The following is a 12,002-nucleotide window of genomic DNA, read 5'->3' as shown; positions in this document are numbered from 1 at the left end:
TGGGCATTGCATTGAAACTGTAGATTGCTTTCAGTTAGATTGCCATTTTTACTATGTTAATTCAACCTACCAAAGTGCATGGGATATCTGTCCATTTTCTGGGGCCGTCTTCAACTTCAATTCTTTTCTTTAAAGGTTTAAAGTACTTGTCATATAGGTCTTCCACTTGTTTGGTTAGAGTTACTCTGAAGCATTTTATGCTGCAAAGTAGCTATTGTGAAGGGTGATGATGTTTTTCTGATTTCTCATTTATCATCTGTGTAAAGGAGGGCTACTGATTTTTTTTTTTGAGTTAATCTTGTATCCTACTACATTACTTAATGTGTTTATGAGTTGTAGAAGTTCCTTGGTGGAATTTTTGGTAATGTAACTTATGTAAACTATCATATCATCAGTAAATAGTGAGAGTTTGACTTCTTTTCTGAATTGTATTCCCTTGATCTCCTTTTGTTATCATATTGCTCTAGCTAGAACCTCCAGAACTATATTGAATAGATATGGAGAGAGTGGATAACCTTGTCTTGTTCCTGATTTTAGTGGGATCCCTGTGAGTTTTTCTCCATTTAGTTTGATGTTGCCTGTTGGCTTGCTGTATATTGCCTTTATTATGTTTAGGTATTTTCCTTGTATCCTTGCTCTCTCCAAGACCTGTATCATGAAAGGACATTGTATTTTGTTGAAGGCTTTTACAGCATCTAATGAGATGATCATGTGGTTTTTATTTTTCAGTTTCATTATATGGTGGATTACATTGACAGATTTCGTATGTTGAACCATCCCTACATCTCTGGGATTAAGCCTACTTGATAACGGTGGATGATTTTTCTGATGTTTTCTTGGAATCGATTTGCTGGTGTTTTATTGAGTATTTTGGCATCAATGTTCATGAGTGAGATTGGTCTGTAATTCTCTTTTCTAGTAATATCTTTATGAGATTTGAGTATCAGGGTAATTGTAGTCTCATAAAGAGGGTTTGGCAATGTTCTTTCTGTTTATATTGTGTGGAACAATTTGAGGAGTATTGGTATTAGTTCTTCTTTGAAAATCATGTAGAATTCTGTGCTGAAACCAGCTGGTCATGGGCTTTTTTTTTGGTTTGGGAGATTTTTGTTATTTGCTTCTATCTATCTATCTATCTATCTATCTATCTATCTATCTATCTACCTATCTTTTCTTTCTTTCTTTCTTTCTTCCCCTTCCTTTCTTTCTTTCTTTCTTTCTTTCTTTCTTTTTTTTTTGTTTTTTTGAGACAGAGTTTCTCTGTGGCTTTAGGAGCCTGTCCTGGAACTAGCTCTTGTAAATTGTAGACCAGGCTGGCCTTGAACTCACAGAGATCTGCCTGCCTCTGCCTCCTGAGTGTTGGGATTAAAGGCATGCACCACCACTGCCCAACCTGTTTCTATTTCTTTAGCAGTTATAGATCTATTTAATTTGCTTATCTGGGCTTGATTTAATTTTAGTAAGTTATATTTATCCAGAAACTTGTCCATTTCCTCAAGTTTTCCAATTTTGTGGAGTACAAGTTTTTGAAATATGATCTAATGATTCTCTGCGTTTCTTCCATGTCTGTTGTTATGACCCCCTTTTCATTTCTGATTTTGTTTATTTGGATATTCTTTCTCTGTTTTTTGGTTAGTTTGGATAAAGTTTTGTCTATTTTGTTGATTTTCTTGAAAAAACAACTCTTTGTCTCTGTGATTCTTTTTATTGCTTTCTTTGTTTCTATTTTGTTGATTTCAGTCTCAATTTGATTATTTCATGCTGTCTAATTCTCCTTTGTGAGTTTGCTTTTTTTTTTTTTGTTCTAGAATTTTCAAATGTTCTGTTAACTCACCAGTGTGAAATTTTTTCTGGCTTCTTTATGTATGCATTTAGTGCTATGAACTTTTCTCTTAACACTGCTTTCATTGTGTCCCATAAATTTGGGTATGTTGTGTGGTCATTTTCATTGAATTTTAGAAAGTCTTTAATTTCTTCCTTGACCCTTGATGATTCAGGTGAACATTGTTCAATTTCCATGTGTTTGTGGGCTTTCTGAAATTAGTGTTGCTGCTGATTTCTAATTTTAAACCATTGTGATCTGCTAAGACACATAGGGTTATTCCATATTTTTGTATTTGTTGAGGTTTGCTTTGTTACAGAGTATGTGGTAAATATTTGAGATGATTCAATGAGGCACTGTGAAAAAGGTATATTCTTTTATGTTTGGATGGAATGTTCTAAAGATGTCTGTTAAGTACATTTGAGTCTTAACATCTGTTAGTTTTTTTATTTCTCTGTTAATTTTCTGTCTGAAAGATCTGTCCAGTGGTGAGAGTGGATTGTTGAAGGCTCCTGCTATCAGGGTGTGAGATTTAATGTTTAATTTAAGCTTCAGAAGTGTTTAACATCATTCTTATGTGCAATAGCAATATATTCTTATTATTATCATTGTTGCCAGGATTGTATGTACAAAAATAATACATTCTATAAAAGCAGGAGTTTGCTAAGTTGACTACACAGTATTAACCTTAGTATATATAACACGTAATAACAGCACAGTAGACATAAACTTTGAAGTACACTGAAACTAGTGCTCAACAGAGAACACTAAGCAATGCTAACAAAATTTCTTTTCTCTCACTGACTTGGCTCCTCTCTCCTCTTTCCTCTTAGCACTTCCTACCTTTCTCCCTCTCTGATGCCTACCACCAGAGGAGCCAGACTTTTTCTTTAGCTCCTTTCTCCATTACCATTATTTCCCTAGCCACGTCAAATTATCTTTCGCTCCAAGATTACAGTAGATGTTGTTTTTGTTGATTATGAACTCTATTATAGTTCTGTTATATATTTATACATTAGGAAAACACTCTGATTAAAATAACTGATCCACTCAATGCTCCCACAGAGAAACCTCATTCAGAGTGATCTCTAAAGTTGATGATGTTTTAGGACATTTGAGAGATACTAAATAACATTTTTTCCCTATTTATTTAAATTCCTGGGGAAGGAGACTGCATGTAAGGTATCTGTCACCATTGTGGCCAACAAAGTTGATGGTGGATTTTGTTATAACTGGGTCTGTCTATGACTGTACTTTAGGCTTGTTTTCTGTCACCACTGTTTCATCTTTTGATCATGTTTTAGCATCTGGTATAGTAGGGTGTGGGGCAGGCCGCTTCCCGCCGCCCAGCTCCACACGGCTAGCTTTACCGGAAATAATTACATGGAAACTGTATTCTTTTAAACACTGCCTGGCCCATTAGTTCCGGCCTCTTATTGGCTAACTCTCACATCTCAATTAACCCATTTTTAATAATCTGTGTAGCCCCACGAGGTATGGCTTACCAGTAAAGATCTTAAACCGCAGCTGTGTCAGGTGGGAGAATCATGGCAACGACTGACTGACTCGGCTTCTTTCTCCTAGCATTCTGTTCTGTTTACTCCGCCTACCTAATTTTCTGTCCTATTAAAGGGCCAAGGCAGTTTCTTTATTTAACCAATGAAATTAACACAAAACAGAAGACTCTTCCCCATCAATCTGGTCTTTCCTGGCCTCATGGTTTAGCTATTTTATCCCCTATAAACACATAAAAACATAATGTGTGTCCAAAATAGGATGGACCGTGGATAAGAGTCACAATCTTCCTTCTTTGCTCTTTCTTACTTTTTACAGTTTTAGGGACTGAATCCAGGATTTTGAATATGTAGGCAAGTACCCTATTACTGATTTATAGCTTATCCATTAATTTTCTTTCTTTCCTTTCCTTTTTCTCCTCCTCCTCCTCTTCCTCTTCCCTTCCCCCTTCTCCTCCCCTCCTTTCCTTCCTCCCTCCTCCTCCTCCTTCTCCTCCTCCTCCCTCTTCTCCTCCTCCTCCTCCTCCTTCTTCTCTTCTTCTTCTTCTTCTTCTTCTTCTTCTTCTTTTTCTTCTTCTTCTTCTTCTTCTTCATTTTCAGACTGGGTCTTGCAAAAGTTACCCAGTTGGTTTTGAACTCACACTGTAGCCCAGGCAGGCTTTGAACTTGTGTCCCTCCTAAGTAAATTAGATTATAGGTCGGAAATACCAACCAGCTCCACTTCCCTCTTAACTGACAGATGTTAGTTGTGGTTCTCCCTCCCTCCTTGATGCCCTCTACCTTTAGCAGCTGCCACTGAAAACATTGTTTGCCACCTAGAGGAAGACACTGCTTCCTGTTCCAGGCTTCCATGTGGTTTAGTGCTTGATTTTATCCCACAGCCTTAAAGCACTGCTTCCTAATTGTTCAGATTTTAGTTGCCATTTTATTTCGACTCTTTCTTTTTGACTCCCTGGCTAGTCTGAGACCCTCCCCAGTCATTACTCATCAAATTCCTCTCTTTTGTCTGTCTTTATAGGTCTGTTAAATAATCACTATAAAAATAGACTTATTTACAAGTTGACTGCCTGTTCTCTCCCAATGCCACGAAGCATACCATAGCTCCTACAGATACCAAAGTCTCAAAACTCCATGTGTTTGCAGGGAGAAACTAGGGTAAGAGGCTCTTCTACAAATATCACTACTCATGCTTGACAATTCTGGGCAAATTGCCAAGTACTTGATGTTCAGCGTTTTCTCAAAGGTTTACTTCTGTAAATCATGATGGAATTTTTACAAATTTTAAAGATAAAAGGAAGATGTTCTTTTACTCTTTTTTGTTTAATAATTCAGCTCAGTGGAGTGTTAAATAGTGTCCAAATATAATGCACAAAATAAAAGAATAAATAAAAATATTACATTAAAATAATTCAGTTTATAATGAGAATTGTGTATCTATCTTTCTATTGTTGACATTTTACTGTATTTTTTACAATCTGGAAGTTATCAATAAGCAATATTAGCATTTACAAGTTATAACATATTACATGTATTGTTTAACCAAGATTTCCCTCTTCCTTCCAGAGTGCTTCCTCTTTCTCATCTCCTCCTTTCCCCTTCTATATTTAGCCATTACTTACATGCAATTCTTTGGTTCATTTGAACTTTCATCTCAATGGGAAACTTAATGGGACCACTTAAAGTTAATTCAGTATAGGGCAAAGCTGTTGAGTGACTATTCTGATAAAATTGCTATCTTAAACAATTTTCAAAAGTATTAACAGTGTTCTTTAGTACTTTAATATGTGACATATACTAGACTTTATTAACAGAACAAAAGGTTTTGAGTCACTTTCCAATGAACATTCATTTTTAATTAAAATAATTTCTTACTATTAAACAAAAACATGAAAAATACTATAGTGATAGGATTTAAAGTTCTTAGGTGGGAGGAGTGGGAGGGTGGGAGTGGGAGGGGACAGGGATTGTTGTGTAAAATAAGATTGTTTTAAAAATAAAAAATTATAGTTCTCATGTTTATAATCACAGACAATAAAAATACTTCCTTGAATGAAGTGAAATATGTTCACAGTGCACAAGTGTGCACATATACACTTAAATACGTTCACAGTACACAAGTGTGCACATATACACTTAAATACGTTCACAGTGCACAAGTGTGCTCATATACACTTAAATACGTTCACAGTGCACAAGTGTGCACATATACACTTAAATACGTTCACAGTGCACAAGTGTGCACATATACACTTAAATGTATGCACACATTCCATATTTGCACAAATACACACATGCACAAACAGTCTCCCATGTATACATACACACTCATATGTATATGCACTGGCAAGGACTTACGAGTTCACAGGGGTCAGAGTTATAGTTTCCATTGCTCTAACTGTTATAAAGGAAAACATTCAATGGGGTGGCTTATAGTTTCAGAGGTTTAGTCCATTATCATTGTGGTGGGATATGGCAGCATCCAGGAAAACACGGTGCTGCAGAAGGTTCTGAGAGCCTAGGCAGTTTGGATGCTCACCTTATGAGACCTGGATAGAGGTGGACAGTCCTTGGGCTTCCCACAGGGCAGGGAACCCTGATTGCTCTTCGAGCAGATGAGGGAGGGGGACTTGATCGGGGGAGGGGGAGGGAAATGGGAAGCGGTTGCGGGGAGGAGGCAGAAATCCTTAATAAATAAATAAAAAAAAAAGAAGAAGGTTCTGAGAATGGAGAAGGAGCTATATCTTGAGCCCACAGGCATCAGGAAGTGGTCTGAAACACCAGGTGTGGCTTGGGCATATATGATACCTCAAATCCTACCCTGCAGTGACATACTTCCTCCAAGAAGGCCATACCTTCAACAAAGCCACGTCTTTCGATATTGCCACTCCTTATGAGCTTATGGGGGTTCTACATTCAAACTACCACATTCTACTCCCTGGCACCTGGAAGCTTGTAACAATATCATAAAGCAAAATGAATTTAGTCCAACTTCAAAAGTTCCCATAGTCTATCACAGTCTCAACAGTGTTTAAAAGCCCAAAGTTCAAAGTCTCTTCTGTGATCCATGTAATCTCTTAACTGTGATTCCCTATGTCTTAATTAGGGTTTCTAATGCTGTGAAGAGACACCATGACCACAGAAACTCTTACAAAGTAAAACATTTAATTGGGTAGCTTACATTTTCAGAAATTTAGTTCATTATCATGATGGTGGGAAATTGAAGTGTGCAGGCAGATATGGTGCTGGCGAGTTAGCAGAGTATTCTACATCTTGCATAGGCAACAGAAAGTAAACTGAGACACTGGGCAGTATTTTGAGAATATTTGAGACCCTATGCCTGCCTCCACAGTGACACACTTCCTCCAAGAATACATAGCTACCCTAACAAAGCCACACCTCCTAATAGTGCCACTCTCTATGAGCTCATAGGGGCCAATTACATTCCAATTACGACAACATGCCTCCTCATAAGGTAGTAATACCATTGATGGTGACTAGAATAAAGAATATCTGAGTGATTAATATAATCCATGCAGAATGGTTTATGAAAATTAACTAATTGAATCATTACAACCAAAGTAAGAGCATCATCTTCATTGTGGAGCTGAAGAAACTGAAACCGTAAATAACAGAGCTAAAATTCACAATACTGTATGAGCCCTCTCTGTCCATGAACACTGTGTGCAGTGATATGCTTAGTGGACATTAGAATGCTTTTCCTAATCGTTCACCAGTTTTTCATTCCCCCACAAACTGAGTAAGGGATGGGTGATCATTTATTTACATTAAGCAAGTGGTTGAAAGCATTATTTCTTCCACTTAATTATGTCTCCTCAATGGAATGGAGTGAGATGAGGAGAAAGACAGACCAAAGAAGTAGAAAAATGTAATTCTTTTATGGGTCAAAGTTTCTCAGAGAAGAGTCATTTCTACAAACCGTTTAGAACATGAGATTGTGTAAAATACATATAGGGTAAATGCTCGTACTCTTCTTATCCTCAAAAAGCTACTTGCCATTTGTCTGCAAAAGACTGATACATAATTAACGATGGGGAGGATAGTACTCATTCCTGAGCACTATGCAGGCATTGAGAACAGCATTCTTGTCTTTCTAAAATCTGATACCTCAGAGTTACTGGCTGAAAAGCAGAGTGAACATCTTGTTTAACATTACACTATCAGCAGCCGGTGAAACATGCCTCCAATATGAAGCATGCCTCTTTGTATAGCTCTGTTTCCCCTGTCTGCTCTGGAGGGGACGATGCTGTTGAGATGAAAAGCAGAAGACTGAATTCCCAGTACATTAAACAATGCTTAAATGTAAGATTCAACTCTAACCCAAACCACAACACTTCAGTGTCATTAATCATCCACAATATCATATAATAAAATATTATTAAAATATGAATTGTACTTTTCCAAAAGCATATGAAAATTGGTCATGTAGATTTAATTTCAGTATATTGAGTCTTTATATCCCTGAGAACCTACTGCATACAGCTTCTAAAGGTTGACTCATGTACCTGAACAGTCACTGAGGTAGGAAAATAGACAGACTTAATATAAGGAGGTTAAGAAAGGTACCACAGCTTCTCCTAACAGCTATTTTCCATTTTTCAGGGACATGATGACTCCTTCAAAATAATTCCCATGCCTCAAATATCCGAATGCTTATTATTACTTAAATAAGGGGACACAAAACAGCTGTGTTCAGCCACACTGCACTGAGGCAGACTTATATCCCACTGAGAGCACCAGTTGTTCAAGTGGTAGGCTGAACAGCAGGAACTCTTAAAGGATCTGTGTCTTATACAGAGTCCCTGGGACTACCTGAGTTGCTAGGAAATATGTCCATAACTTTTTTGGGTTTTCTCAGGATTAGACTACAAATATAGCCAGACTTCTTTTGGACACCAGCTCCCAAATAATGACACAGAGATTTATTATTATTATTATTATTATTATTATTATTATTATTATTATTATTATGAAAGCCTTGACCTTAGCTTCTGCTTATTCCCAACTTGCTCTTATAACTTAAATTAACCCATTAAAATTAATCTACATTTTGCAGTGTGAAGCAATAGCTCTCCTCTTGCCAGTGATTCTCTCACTTCACACACCTTCCCAGAGTTCCTATCTCCACCCAGAAGATATCCTTTTCTGCTGAGTCATTGGCCATTCAGCTCTTCATTAAGCCAATCAGTGTCTTAGACAGGCAAGGAAGGACAGATACACGTCTTTACACAGAGAGATCAAATACACCACAACTGTATATCTCACACTTGGCACTAGCTTTTTTGTTTCTTTCACTGAAACTGGAGCTATGTGCTTTGACTATATTTGCTGGTAAGCAGGCCCCCAACACATTCCTGCCTCTGTCCCCCATCACTGTGGTTATAGGTATTCATCAGCATAGTTGGCTTGTATGTGGATGCTGGGGATCTGAATTCAGGTCCTCGTGATTGCAAAGCAAGCAATTTAGTCACAGAGCCATCTCCCCAGATCAAAAGATATCTCCTTATCAGTGTGATAAGGTAGAACAATTTCAGCACAAACGCAGTCTTGCAGAATCATGACTACAATTAGTTAGGTGTCATAGCGAAGACTCTTTGATCATTCTCTAACCAATGTTATATGGTAAGTTAGACAGCTGTGAGGGTCCCTCCAAGCATTAGAAGAAACAAACGAAGAGAGGTAGAAAGGGAAACTCAGTACAGCCTGACTTAGTGCTGGTTGACACTTCTGAAGTCTGATACCAGGTGTCAAAAGCTACCGAGTACCAGCACTCTCTCGGGGTTCAGGGCAGCACTTCTACAACAAGAGAACACAGCTTGGGAATGGGTCTGACTGATTTAGGCACCGTTTTCATGCAAGTTTCTTTATTCCTTAGGGGAAGATGAGCACAAGGGCATCAGACGTAAGGACAAAGCATCAGACATAAGGGGTGAGGCATAAGGGTAAAAGGGGCTAAAAAAGGTGAGGGTGTGAGGGAATAAGGCTAAGGGCAAGGGTAAAAAACGTAAAAACATAAGGGGTGATCTCCACAAAGTTATGAAAGGAAGTGATTTAGGTACCAAACTTTGAACTCCCCAAGATAGGATAGATAGAGTACTTTCATGCAATTTGCCAATACAAATGGACTGGACATTGTGAATATAAGCCTCACTAGATAATCATTCTTACTGTACATAGTTTTACTGTGCTTGAGTTAAGACCTTTCCTTTTTTTTACATAAAAAGGGGGAAATGTGGGATAATCTTTTTGTATACTGTGAAGATTCGTCTATGTTTTATTTCATCTGCCTAAGGCACCTTCTGATTAGTTTAGTAAAGAGCTGAGTGGCCAATAGCTAGGCAGGAAAGGATAGGCTAGACTTCTGGGGAGAGATAGAAATCTGGGGGAAGAATCTGAGAGGCAAAGACTTGTCAGAGGGATTTGGAGGATGTTGGGCATACAGCATGGAGGATGCTTAATGAGTCATGTAGCCGAATGTAGATTAATATAAACAGGTTAATTTAAGTTTTAAGAGTTATTTGAAAGCAAGCCTAAGCTAAGACCATGCTTTCAGACTTAATAAGAAGTATCTGTGTCATTATTTAGGAGCTAACAGTCCAAAGAAAGTCCATTTACATTATACCCTATCAAGTTTTTGGATGGGTGGTGTATATCCCCAGAGATTGACCCAAATAATGTAGACTCTGGTCCTGGTTATCCATTAGAACTAGGTAGCAAGTGTGGAAGACAGTACACACTTTGCTTACAAGGCATGGAGAAATCCAACTGACACTCACCGGGAAGCTGTCTCTTCTGCTTTCATGGTGCCACAAGGTATTTTGCAGGCTATACTGGAGAAAAGCCATCAGCAGTCTGACCCAGCTGTGAACTGTACAGACTACAGCAATGACTGGTCTGGCAAGAGCTGTCTATTGACAAAATAGTGACTGGATGCGATGAAGGTATGCAGCAGATTTCTAGTTGTATTTCAGGCTTTCATCAAAGGTGGAAACTCATGCATAGTGCTGTATGCCTGGCCAAGAACCAGTGGCTAGGTGGTCATAGACCCTGGAGAGAACATATTACTATTATTTTGCTAAAGAGACATAGTATCAAACTGTCTTCTAAATACTTACTTTATATCCATAGTGCAGCACGCTCCTTCTCAAAGGAGCTACTTTTTCGGTCAGGATGACTTAAAGCAAAGACTAAAGATTGGTTAACGTACAGAGAATATGAGGCTGTGGGATTCTCATCCCTAAATGGGACAGATAATCACAACCCTAATCCCTAGGCTTGGGGAACACCATGGAAAAAGTGGTAGACAAATTTTAAAAGCCAGAGTTTGTGGATGACTGCTACAAATTAATGTCTTCTGGACATTGCACTCGTGACCTCACAACAGTGGTGGGGGACTGTATAAGAGCTAAACCAGCCAGAATTCCAGATCAGAGAGAAAGGATGTCATAAGGTTCCAGCCTTGAATGAGGAGCTCTTAGCAGTTGGTGGTTACTGGGGAGAGAGAGAGACAATTGTTTTTTTCAGTGGTATAATTCAGTGCAGGTCACCCAGGATGGTGTCTCACACCCATGAATTTATGGGCAGCAGGAATTCAGCTCAGTGAAATATTGGAGGGAGGGAAGAAGGAAGGCATGGAGAGAGATAGAGATAGATAGATAGATAGATAGATAGATAGATAGATAGATAGATAGCATGTCTTGGGGGTTATTCACAAGTAGTTGGAGGGGAAAATAGAGATCCATACGATTTAATTATACTGTATTTATGCATGAAATTATCAAAGATAAATAAAGTTTTAAAAAGTAGGGTACAGAAATGAACATAAATCTCCACAAGTACTAAATGAGCAAACAGACCCACAGACATGTCCACTTACACACATACAATGAATAACAAGTAAAATAAAAAGAGAAATAAGCTATCTCTGGTTGTAAAGTGTGTTACTTAACCACACCCAAGGCACTGCAGAGGGCGTATGTACTTGAGCAGCACACCCAAGGCACTGCAGAGGGCATATGTTCTTGAGCAGTACACCCAAGGCATTGCAGAAGGCATATGTACTTGAGCAGCAGTCCTTGACCTTTCAAGGAGAAAATCTTTTCTGCTGAGCCATTTGTCTCATCACCGACCAAATGTGCCAAGTCCACTTTGCCTGGACACAATAGCTTAAAGAGGAATGAAATGGAGAAACTAAACATTCACACTTAATTTCCATGGTTAGCAGTATCACTTAAGTTGCAATAATCTCAACCACAATTGATGTTTTTGTTCTAAATTAAAACTGGAACCAGTATAAACTCCTGCTAGTTTTTCCTTGACTCTGTTCTGATATTGAAGTCACTTAGTACTTAATAACTCAGAAAAATGCAAGAAAACATTGGATGATAAAAACAGATATTTTTCTATTCTAAGCTCAATTCAAACAGAAAAGACAAAGGGATCAATCAAGTTTAGAATACTGTGTCCTACTTGGCACCCATACTTTAAGCTAGACGAATGGAAGAGGAATGAAGATTCATGACCACATGTGACCCAACAGCTAGAATTAGCTCTAATGTGGATCCAGCGTACTATGAGGTTGAATATTTCCAAACACTCATAACCATTTCATGCTGGAAATGACTGCAAGAGGCCTAGGTAGAAGGTAG

At 38.2% G+C, this 12,002-nt stretch overlaps 1 protein-coding gene across 4 annotated transcripts in view; it reads right to left on the bottom strand.

The window, feature by feature from the left end:
* The window catches only part of Pdgfd (platelet derived growth factor D), a 218,908-nt gene that overhangs the window by 80,169 nt on the left and 126,737 nt on the right, over positions 1 to 12,002 (bottom strand). The window lies entirely within an intron of this gene.

The sequence above is a fragment of the Microtus oregoni genome, unplaced genomic scaffold (assembly GCF_018167655.1).
Source record: "Microtus oregoni isolate MIOR12 unplaced genomic scaffold, Mior012 000008F_ref0000371, whole genome shotgun sequence".
Lineage (NCBI taxonomy): Eukaryota > Metazoa > Chordata > Mammalia > Rodentia > Cricetidae > Microtus > Microtus oregoni.
Note: the sequence above shows the minus strand (reverse complement) of the source record. Positions and strands in the feature narration are given on the sequence as shown.